The 10,121-nt window shown below is 45.2% G+C and overlaps 1 long non-coding RNA gene across 2 annotated transcripts in view; it reads right to left on the reverse strand.

Moving 5' to 3' along the window:
• Window positions 1–6,660: 6,660 nt before the first annotated feature.
• LOC127932680 (uncharacterized) overlaps window positions 6,661–10,121 on the reverse strand; it is a 4,985-nt gene continuing 1,524 nt past the window's right edge. Inside the window, exons 3-5 of one of the 2 annotated variants that reach the window (XR_008146345.1) lie at window positions 9,575–9,607; window positions 8,750–8,881; window positions 6,661–6,807 (exon numbers count right to left, since the gene is read on the reverse strand). This is a non-coding gene — a long non-coding RNA (uncharacterized LOC127932680). Of the gene's footprint in view, window positions 6,808–7,853; window positions 8,160–8,749; window positions 8,882–9,574; window positions 9,608–10,121 lie in introns of those variants that run through there. The other variant, XR_008146346.1, reaches the window with a different exon arrangement.

Consider the following 10,121-nt stretch of genomic DNA (forward strand, 5'->3'; position numbering starts at 1 on the left):
ATGCCACGCTGATTCGGTGGAGCGAGTTTATTAGCAAGTGCATCGGTGATGTTGTACCCACGGCGAATATTAAAACCTTCCCCAACCAGAAACCGTGGATTGATGGCAGCATTCAACAAAACTGAAAGTGTGAACCACTGCTTTTAATCAGGGCAAGGCGACCGGAAACATAACCGAATACAAACAGTGTAGCTATTCCCTCCGCAAGGCAATCAAACAAGCTAAGCGCCAGTATAGCGTCAAAGTAGAGTCGCAATTCAACGGCTCAGACAAGACGTATGTGGCAGGGTCCACAGTCAATCACGGACTACAAAAAGAAAACCAGACCCGTAAGGGACCCGATGTCTTGTTCCCAGACAAACTAAACAACTTCTTTGCTCGCTTCAAGGACAATGCAGTGCCACTGACACGGCCTGCAACGAAAACATGCGGACTCTCCTTCACTGCAGCCGAGGTGAGTAAAACATTTAAACGTGTTAACCCTCGCAAGGCTGCAGGCCCAGACGTCATCCCCAGCCGCGCCCTCAGAGCATGCGCAGACCAGCTGGCCGGTGTGTTTACGGACATATTCAATCAATCCATCTCCCAGTCTGCTGTTTCCACATGCTTCAAGAGGGCCACCATTGTCCCTGTTTCCAAGAAAACTAAGGTAACTGAGCTAAATGACTAGCGCCCCGTAGCACTCACTTACGTCATCATGAAGTGTTTTGAGAGACTAGTCAAGGATCATATCACCTCCACCCTACCTGACACCCTAGACCCACTCCAATTTTCTTACCGCCCCAATAGGTTCACAGACAATGCAATCGCAATCACACTGCACACTGCCATAACCCATCTGGACAAGAGGAATACATATGTAAGAATGCTGTTCATCGACTACAGCTCAGCATTTGACAGTATAGTACCCTCCAAACTCGTCATTAAGCTCGAGACCCTGGGTCTCTACCCCGCCCTATGCAACTGGGTCCTGGACTTTGTGACGGGATGCCCCCAGGTGGTGTGGGTAGGAAACAACATCTCCACCCCGCTGATCCTCAACACTGGGGCCCCACAAGGGTGCATTCTCAGCCCTCTCCTGTACTCCCTGTTCACCCATGACTGCGTGGCCATTCATGCCTCCATCTCAATCATCAAGTTTGCAGACGACACTACAGTGGTAGGCTTGATTACCAACAACGATGAGACGGCCTACAGGGAGGAGGTGAGGGCCCTCGGAGTGTGGTGTCAGGAAAATAACCTCAAACTCAACGTCAACAAAACAAAGGAGATGATCGTGGGCTTCAGGAAACAGCAGAGGGAGCACCCCCCCTATCCACATTGACAGGACAGTAGTGGAGAAGGTGGAAAGTTTTAAGTTCCTCTGCGTACACATCACAGTGGTCCACCCACACAGACAGCATCGTGAAGAAGGCGCAACAACAACCTCAGGAGGCTGAAGAAATTTGTCTTGTCACCAAAAACACTCACAAACTTTTACAGATGCACAAACGAGAGCATCTTGTCGGGCTGTATCAGCGCCTGGTACGGCAACTGCTCCACCCACAACCGTAAGGCTCTCCAGAGGGTAGTGAGGTCTCCACAACGCATTACCGGTGGCAAACTACCTGCCCTCCAGGACACCTACACCACCCGATGTTACAGGCATGCCAAAAAGATCATCAAGGACAACAACCACCCGAGCCACTGCCTGTTCCCCCCGCTATCATCCAGAAGGCGAGGTCAGTACAGGTGCATCAAAGCTGGGACCGTGAGACTGAAAAATGGCTTCTATCTCAAGGCCATCAGACTTTTTATTTTTTTATTTTACTTGGCAAGTCAGTTAAGAACAAATTCTTATTTTCAATGACGGCCTAGGAACAGTGGGTTAACTGCCTGTTCAGGGGCAGAACGACAGATTTGTACCTTGTCAGTTCAGGGATTCGAACTTGCAACCTTTCGCTTACTAGTCCACTGTTAAACAGCCATCACTAACATTGAGTGGCTGCTGCCAACATACTGACTCATATCTATAGCCACTTTAATAATAACAAATTGGATGTAATAAATGTATCACTGGTCACTTTAAACAATGCCACTTTATATAATGTTTACATACCCTACATTACTCATCTCATATGTACATTCTGTCTGTACTCTATACCATCTACTGCATCTTGCCTATGCCGTTCGGCCATCGCTCATCCATATATTTATATTTACATATTGTTATTCATTCCTTTGTTGTTGTGAAATTGTTAGATTACTTGTTATATATTACTGCATGGTCGGAACTAGAAGCACAATCATTTCGCTACACTCGCATTAACATCTGCTTACCATGTGTATGTGACCAATAAAATTTCATTTGATTTATTCCTTATGAGCCCTAGTCAAAAATAGTGCACTACATAGGGAATATGGTGCCATTTGAGACACAGGACATGCCTAACGCAAAGTAATAGAAGTCGTTCTAAACAGCATCCATAAGCACACCTGTTTCCTGCTCCGGCCTGAGAGTCATATGCTGTGACAGGGCCCACGGCGTGCACCACAGGCCCCAGATTACCATGCACGCAAACATCCCCTCCACTCCTATAGATCTACAGTCATTTCACTAAATACCTTTTCATTTTGAGGCAAGTAGTGGAGCGGACCTCACCCCCTCCTCCAACCCCCCTCAACGGACTCGTCTTTCCACCTCTTCCAACCCCCAATGGAATAGTCCAACCCACCACCACCCCCCAACACCACCACCCCCCACCACCACCACCCCCCACCACCGGATCCGGAACCCCTCAACTGAAGCTAGCCAGCTAACTACCAGCTATCAGTCAGCAAACCATTGCTAGCGGTCTTCAGCTAACCGGTCATCAGCTAACCTTTAGCTCGGAAAGCTCTCGCCAGTTCGAACAACGCGACTCTAACCAGAGCATAACGGACCTATTGTTTTTTTATCCCCGGATTCCCACCGGATTCCCACCGCAAACGGAACATTTTCAGCTGGATCTTCACAACTAGCTATCTAGCTAACCGCAACCCCGGATGTTTACTCCTGGCTAGCGTTTCCACCCACTTAGCTTGAAGCTAGCCCAGCCAGAGCTCCTGTGCTACCACCGAAACATACTCCTGGGCTACAATATCCGGACCCACGACCGGTCTATCGATGTCACCCATGAAGAGGAATAAACAGACTCACCCCATCGCGACGTCCCCCAAAGGCTAACTTTCTAGCCCTTGCTATCTCCTTGCTTGCTAATTCGGCCTGCTAACTGCTAGCTTGTTTAGCCCCGGTCCGCTAACTGCTACCTTGTTTAGCCCCGGTCCGCAAACTGCTACATTGTTTAGCCCCGGCCTACTAACTGTTAGCTTGTTAACACAGGCCTGCTAACCGTCTGAATCGCCGCGTCCCAAACACTCACTGGAACCATATTTACTTTCTATCTCTTTTCGATTTTTGTTTGTTTGTTTGTTTATACCTTCCGGTAACCTGCCGCACCCAATGTGATACAGGTTAGTATATATTCTACCATGCCCAGAAATCTGCTCCTTTTATTCTCTGTCCCCAACGCTCTAGGCGACCAGTTTTGATAGCCTTTAGCCGCACCCTTATACTACTCCTTTGTTCCGCAGGTGATGTGGAGGTAAACCCAGGCCCTGCATGTCCCCAGGCACCCTCATTTGTTGACTTCTGTGATCGATAAAGCCTTGGTTTCATGCATGTCAACATCAGAAGCCTCCTCCCTAAGTTTGTTTTACTCACTGCTTTAGCACACTCTGCTAACCCTGATGTCCTTGCCGTGTCTGAATCCTGGCTCAGGAAGGCCACCAAAAATTCTGAGATTTCCATACCCAACTATAACATCTTCCGTCAAGATAGAACTGCCAAAGGGGGAGGAGTTGCAGTCTACTGCAGAGATAGCCTGCAAAGTAATGTCATACTTTCCAGGTCCATACCCAAACAGTTCGAACTACTAATTTTGAAAATTACTCTCTCCAGAAATAAGTCTCTCACTGTTGCCGCCTTCTACCGACCCCCTTCAGCTCCCAGCTGTGCCCTGGACACCATTTGTGAATTGATCGCCCCCCATCTAGCTTCAGAGTTTGTTCTGTTAGGTGACCTAAACTGGGATATGATTAACACCCCGGCAGTCCTACAATCTAAGCTAGATGCCCTCAATCTCACACAAATCATCAAGGAACCCACCAGGTACAACCCTAAATCTGTCATAGACGTCATCCTGACCAACTGGCCCTCCAAATACACCTCCACTGTCTTCAAACAGGATCTCAGCGATCACTGCCTCATTGCCTGTATCCGCTATGGAGCCGCAGTCAAACGACCACCCCTCATCACTGTCAAACGCTCCCTAAAACACTTCTGTGAGCAGGCCTTTCTAATCGACCTGGCCCGGGTATCCTGGAAGGACATTGACCTCATCCCATCAGTTGAGGATGCCTGGTCATTCTTTAAAAGTAACTTCCTCACCATTTTAGATAAGCATGCTCCGTTCAAAAAATGCAGAACTAAGAACAGATATAGCCCTTGGTTCACTCCAGACCTGACTGCCCTCGACCAGCACAAAAACATCCTGTGGCGGACTGCAATAGCATCGAATAGTCCCCGCGATATGCAACTGTTCAGGGAAGTCAGGAACCAATACACGCAGTCAGTCAGGAAAGCTAAGGCCAGCTTCTTCAGGCAGAAGTTTGCATCCTGTAGCTCCAACTCCAAAAAGTTCTGGGACACTGTGAAGTCCATGGAGAACAAGAGCACCTCCTCCCAGCTGCCCACTGCACTGAGGCTAGGTAACACGGCCACCACCGATAAATCCATGATTATCGAAAACTTCAACAAGCATTTCTCAACGGCTGGCCATGCCTTCCGCCTGGCTACTCCAACCTCGGCCAACAGCTCCCCCCCCCCCGCAGCTACTCGCCCAAGCCTCTCCAGGTTCTCCTTTACCCAAATCAAGATAGCAAATGTTCTGAAAGAGCTGCAAAACCTGGACCCGTACAGATCAGCTGGGCTTGACAATCAGGACCCTCTATTTCTGAAACTATCCGCCGCCATTGTCGCAACCCCTATTACCAGCCTGTTCAACCTCTTTCATATCGTCTGAGATCGCCAAGGATTGGAAAGCTGCCGTAGTCATCCCCCTCTTCAAAGAGGGAGACACCCTGGACCCAAACTGTTACAGACCTATATCCATCCTGCCCTGCCTATCTAAGGTCTTCGAAAGCCAAGTCAACAAACAGGTCACTGACCATCTCGAATCCCACCGTACCTTCTCCTCTGTGCAATCTGGTTTCCGAGCCGGTCACGGGTGCACCTCAGCCACGCTCAAGGTACTAAACGATATCATAACCGCCATCGATAAAAGACAGTACTGTGCAGCCGTCTTCATCGACCTTGCCAAGGCTTACGACTGTCAATCACCATATTCTTATCAGCAGACTCAGTAGCCTCGGTTTTTCAGTCTCTATGGGGGTGCCACAGGGTTCAATCCTCGGGCCAACACTTTTCTCTGTATATATCAATGATGTTGCTCTTGCTGCGGGCGATTCCCTGATCCACCTCTACGCAGACGACACCATTCTATATACTTCCGGCCCGTCCTTGGACACTGTGCTAATCTAACCTCCAAACGAGCTTCAATGCCATACAACACTCCTTCCGTGGCCTCCAACTGCTCTTAAACGCTAGTAAAACCAAATGCATGCTTTTCAACCGTTCGCTGCCTGCACCCTCACGCCTGACCAGCATCACCACCCTGGTTCCGACCTTGAATATGTGGACATCTATAAGTACCTAGGTGTCTGGCTAGACTGTAAACTCTCCTTCCAGACTCATATCAAACATCTCCAATCGAAAATCAAATCAAGAGTCGGCTTTCTATTCCGCAACAAAGCCTCCTTCAATCACGCTGCCAAGCTTACCCTAGTAAAACTGACTATCCTACCGATCCTCGACTTCGGCGATGTCATCTACAAAATAGCTTCCAACACTTTACTCAGCAAACTGGATGCAGTTTATCACAGTGCCATCCGTTTTGTCACTAAAGCACCTTATACCACCCACCACTGCGACTTGTATGCTCTAGTCGGCTGGCCCTCGCTACATATTCGTCGCCAGACCCACTGGCTCCAGGTCATCTACAAGTCCATGCTAGGTAAAGCTCTGCCTTATCTCAGTTCACTGGTCACGATGGCAACACCCATCCGTAGCACGCGCTCCTGCAGGTGTATCTCACTGATCATCCCTAAAGCCAACGCCTCATTTGGCCTCCTTTCGTTCCAGTTCTCTGCTGCCTGTGACTGGAACGAATTGCAAAAATCGCTGAAGTTGGAGACTTTTATCTCCCTCACCAACTTCAAACATCTGCTATCTGAGCAGCTAACCGATCGCTGCAGCTGTACATAGTCTATCGGTAAATAGCCCACCCATTTTTACCTACCTCATCCCCATACTGTTTGTATTTATTTACTTTTCTGCTCTTTTGCACACCAATATCTCTACCTGTACATGACCATCTGATAATTTATCACTCCAGTGTTAATCTGCAAAATTGTAATTATTCGCCTACCTCCTCATGCCTTTTGCACACAATGTATATAGACTCCCCTTCTTTTTTTTCTACTGTGTTATTGACTTGTTAATTGTTTACTCCATGTGTAACTCTGTGTTGACTGTTCACACTGCTATGCTTTATCTTGGCCAGGTCGCAGTTGCAAATGAGAACTTGTTCTCAACTGGCCTACCTGGTTAAATAAAGGTGTTCTCAACTAGCCTACCTGGTTAAATAAAGGTGTTCTCAACTAGCCTACCTGGTGAAATAAAGGTGTTCTCAACTAGCCTACCTGGTTAAATAAAGGTGTTCTCAACTAGCCTACCTGGTTAAATAAATGTGTTCTCAACTAGCCTACCTGGTTAAATAAAGATGTTCTCAACAAGCCTACCTGGTTAAATAAAGGTGTTCTCAACTAGCCTACCTGGTGAAATAAAGGCGTTCTCAACTAGCCTACCTGGTTAAATAAAGGTGTTCTCAACTAGCCTACCTGGTTAAATAAAGGTGTTCTCAACTAGCCTACCTGGTTAAATAAAGGTGTTCTCAACTAGCCTACCTGGTGAAATAAAGGTGATCTCAACTAGCCTACCTGGTTAAATAAAGGTGTTCTCAACTAGCCTACCTGGTTAAATAAAGGTGTTCTCAACTAGCCTACCTGGTTAAATAAAGGTGTTCTCAACTAGCCTACCTGGTTAAATAAAGGTGTTCTCAACTAGCCTACCTGGTGAAATAAAGGTGATCTCAACTAGCCTACCTGGTTAAATAAAGGTGTTCTCAACTAGCCTACCTGGTTAAATAAAGGTTTTCTCAACTAGCCTACCTGGTTAAATAAAGGTGATCTCAACTAGCCTACCTGGTTAAATAAAGGTGTTCTCAACTAGCCTACCTGGTGAAATAAAGGTGTTCTCAACTAGCCTACCTGGTTAAATAAATGTTATCTCAACTAGCCTACCTGGTTAAATAAAGGTGTTCTCAACTAGCCTACCTGGTTAAATAAAGGTGTTCTCAACTAGCCTACCTGGTTAAATAAAGGTATTCTCAACTAGCCTACCTGGTTAAATAAAGGTGTTCTCAACTAGCCTACCTGGTTAAATAAAGGTGTTCTCAACTAGCCTACCTGGTTAAATAAAGGTGTTCTCAACTAGCCTACCTGGTTAAATAAAGGTGTTCTCAACTAGCCACCTGGTTAAATAAAGGTGTTCTCAACTAGCCTACCTGGTTAAATAAAGGTGTTCTCAACTAGCCTATCTGGTTAAATAAAGGTGATCTCAACTAGCCTACCTGGTTAAATAAAGGTGATCTCAACTAGCCTACCTGGTTAAATAAAGGTGTTCTCAACTAGCCTACCTGGTTAAATAAAGGTGATCTCAACTAGCCTACCTGGTTAAATAAAGGTGATCTCAACTAGCCTACCTGGTTAAATAAAGGTGTTCTCAACTAGCCTACCTGGTTAAATAAAGGTGATCTCAACTAGCCTACCTGGTTAAATAAAGGTGTTCTCAACTAGCCTACCTGGTTAAATAAAGGTGATCTCAACTAGCCTACCTGGTTAAATAAAGGTGTTCTCAACTAGCCTACCTGGTTAAATAAAGGTGTTCTCAACTAGCCTACCTGGTTAAATAAAGGTGATCTCAACTAGCCTACCTGGTTAAATAAAGGTGTTCTCATCTAGCCTACCTGGTTAAATAAAGGTGATCTCAACTAGCCTACCTGGTTAAATAAAGGTGTTCTCAACTAGCCTACCTGGTTAAATGTGTTCTCAACTAGCCTACCTGGTTAAATAAAGGTGTTCTCAACTAGCCTACCTGGTTAAATAAAGGTGTTCTCAACTAGCCTACCTGGTTAAATAAAGGTGTTCTCAACTAGCCTACCTGGTTAAATAAAGGTGATCTCAACTAGACTACCTGGTTAAATAAAGGTGTTCTCAAATAGCCTACCTGGTTAAATAAAGGTGTTCTCAACTAGCCTACCTGGTTAAATAAAGGTGTTCTCAACTAGCCTACCTGGTTAAATAAAGGTGATCTCAACTAGCCTACTTGGTTAAATAAAGGTGTTCTCAACTAGCCTACCTGGTTAAATAAAGGTGTTCTCAACTAGCCTACCTGGTTAAATAAAGGTGTTCTCAACTAGCCTACCTGGTTAAATAAAGGTGTTCTCAACTAGCCTACCTGGTGAAATAAAGGTATTCTCAACTAGCCTACCTGGTTAAATAAAGGTGTTCTCAACTAGCCTACCTGGTTAAATAAAGGTGTTCTCAACTAGCCTACCTGGTTAAATAAAGGTGTTCTCAACTAGCCTACCTGGTTAAATAAAGGTGATCTCAACTAGCCTACCTGGTTAAATAAAGGTGTTCTCAACTAGCCTACCTTTTTAAATAAAGGTGTTCTCAACTAGCCTACCTGGTTAAATAAAGGTGTTCTCAACTAGCCTACCTGGTTAAATAAAGGTATTCTCAACTAGCCTACCTGGTTAAATAAAGGTGTTCTCAACTAGCCTACCTGGTTAAATAAAGGTGTTCTCAACTAGCCTACCTGGTTAAATAAAGGTGTTCTCAACTAGCCTACCTGGTTAAATAAAGGTGTTCTCAACTAGCCTACCTGGTTAAATAAAGGTGTTCTCAACTAGCCTACCTGGTTAAATAAAGGTGATCTCAACTAGACTACCTGGTTAAATAAAGGTGTTCTCAACTAGCCTACCTGGTTAAATAAAGGTGTTCTCAACTAGCCTACCTGGTTAAATAAAGGTGTTCTCAACTAGCCTACCTGGTTAAATAAAGGTGATCTCAACTAGCCTACTTGGTTAAATAAAGGTGTTCTCAACTAGCCTACCTGGTTAAATAAAGGTGTTCTCAACTAGCCTACCTGGTTAAATAAAGGTGTTCTCAACTAGCCTACCTGGTTAAATAAAGGTGTTCTCAACTAGCCTACCTGGTGAAATAAAGGTATTCTCAACTAGCCTACCTGGTTAAATAAAGGTGTTCTCAACTAGCCTACCTGGTTAAATAAAGGTGTTCTCAACTAGCCTACCTGGTTAAATAAAGGTGTTCTCAACTAGCCTACCTGGTTAAATAAAGGTGATCTCAACTAGCCTACCTGGTTAAATAAAGGTGTTCTCAACTAGCCTACCTGGTTAAATAAAGGTGTTCTCAACTAGCCTACCTGGTTAAATAAAGGTGTTCTCAACTAGCCTACCTGGTTAAATAAAGGTATTCTCAACTAGCCTACCTGGTTAAATAAAGGTGTTCTCAACTAGCCTACCTGGTTAAATAAAGGTGTTCTCAACTAGCCTACCTGTTTAAATAAAGTTGTTCTCAACTAGCCTACCTGGTTAAATAAAGGTGTTCTCAACTAGCCTACCTGGTTAAATAAAGGTGTTCTCAACTAGCCTACCTGGTTAAATAAAGGTGTTCTCAACTAGCCTATCTGGTTAAATAAAGGTGATCTCAACTAGCCTACCTGGTTAAATAAAGGTGATCTCAACTAGCCTACCTGGTTAAATAAAGGTGTTCTCAACTAGCCTACCTGGTTAAATAAAGGTGATCTCAACTAGCCTACCTGGTTAAATAAAGGTGTT

Source organism: Oncorhynchus keta, chromosome 10 (assembly GCF_023373465.1).
Source record: "Oncorhynchus keta strain PuntledgeMale-10-30-2019 chromosome 10, Oket_V2, whole genome shotgun sequence".
Taxonomy (NCBI): domain Eukaryota; kingdom Metazoa; phylum Chordata; class Actinopteri; order Salmoniformes; family Salmonidae; genus Oncorhynchus; species Oncorhynchus keta.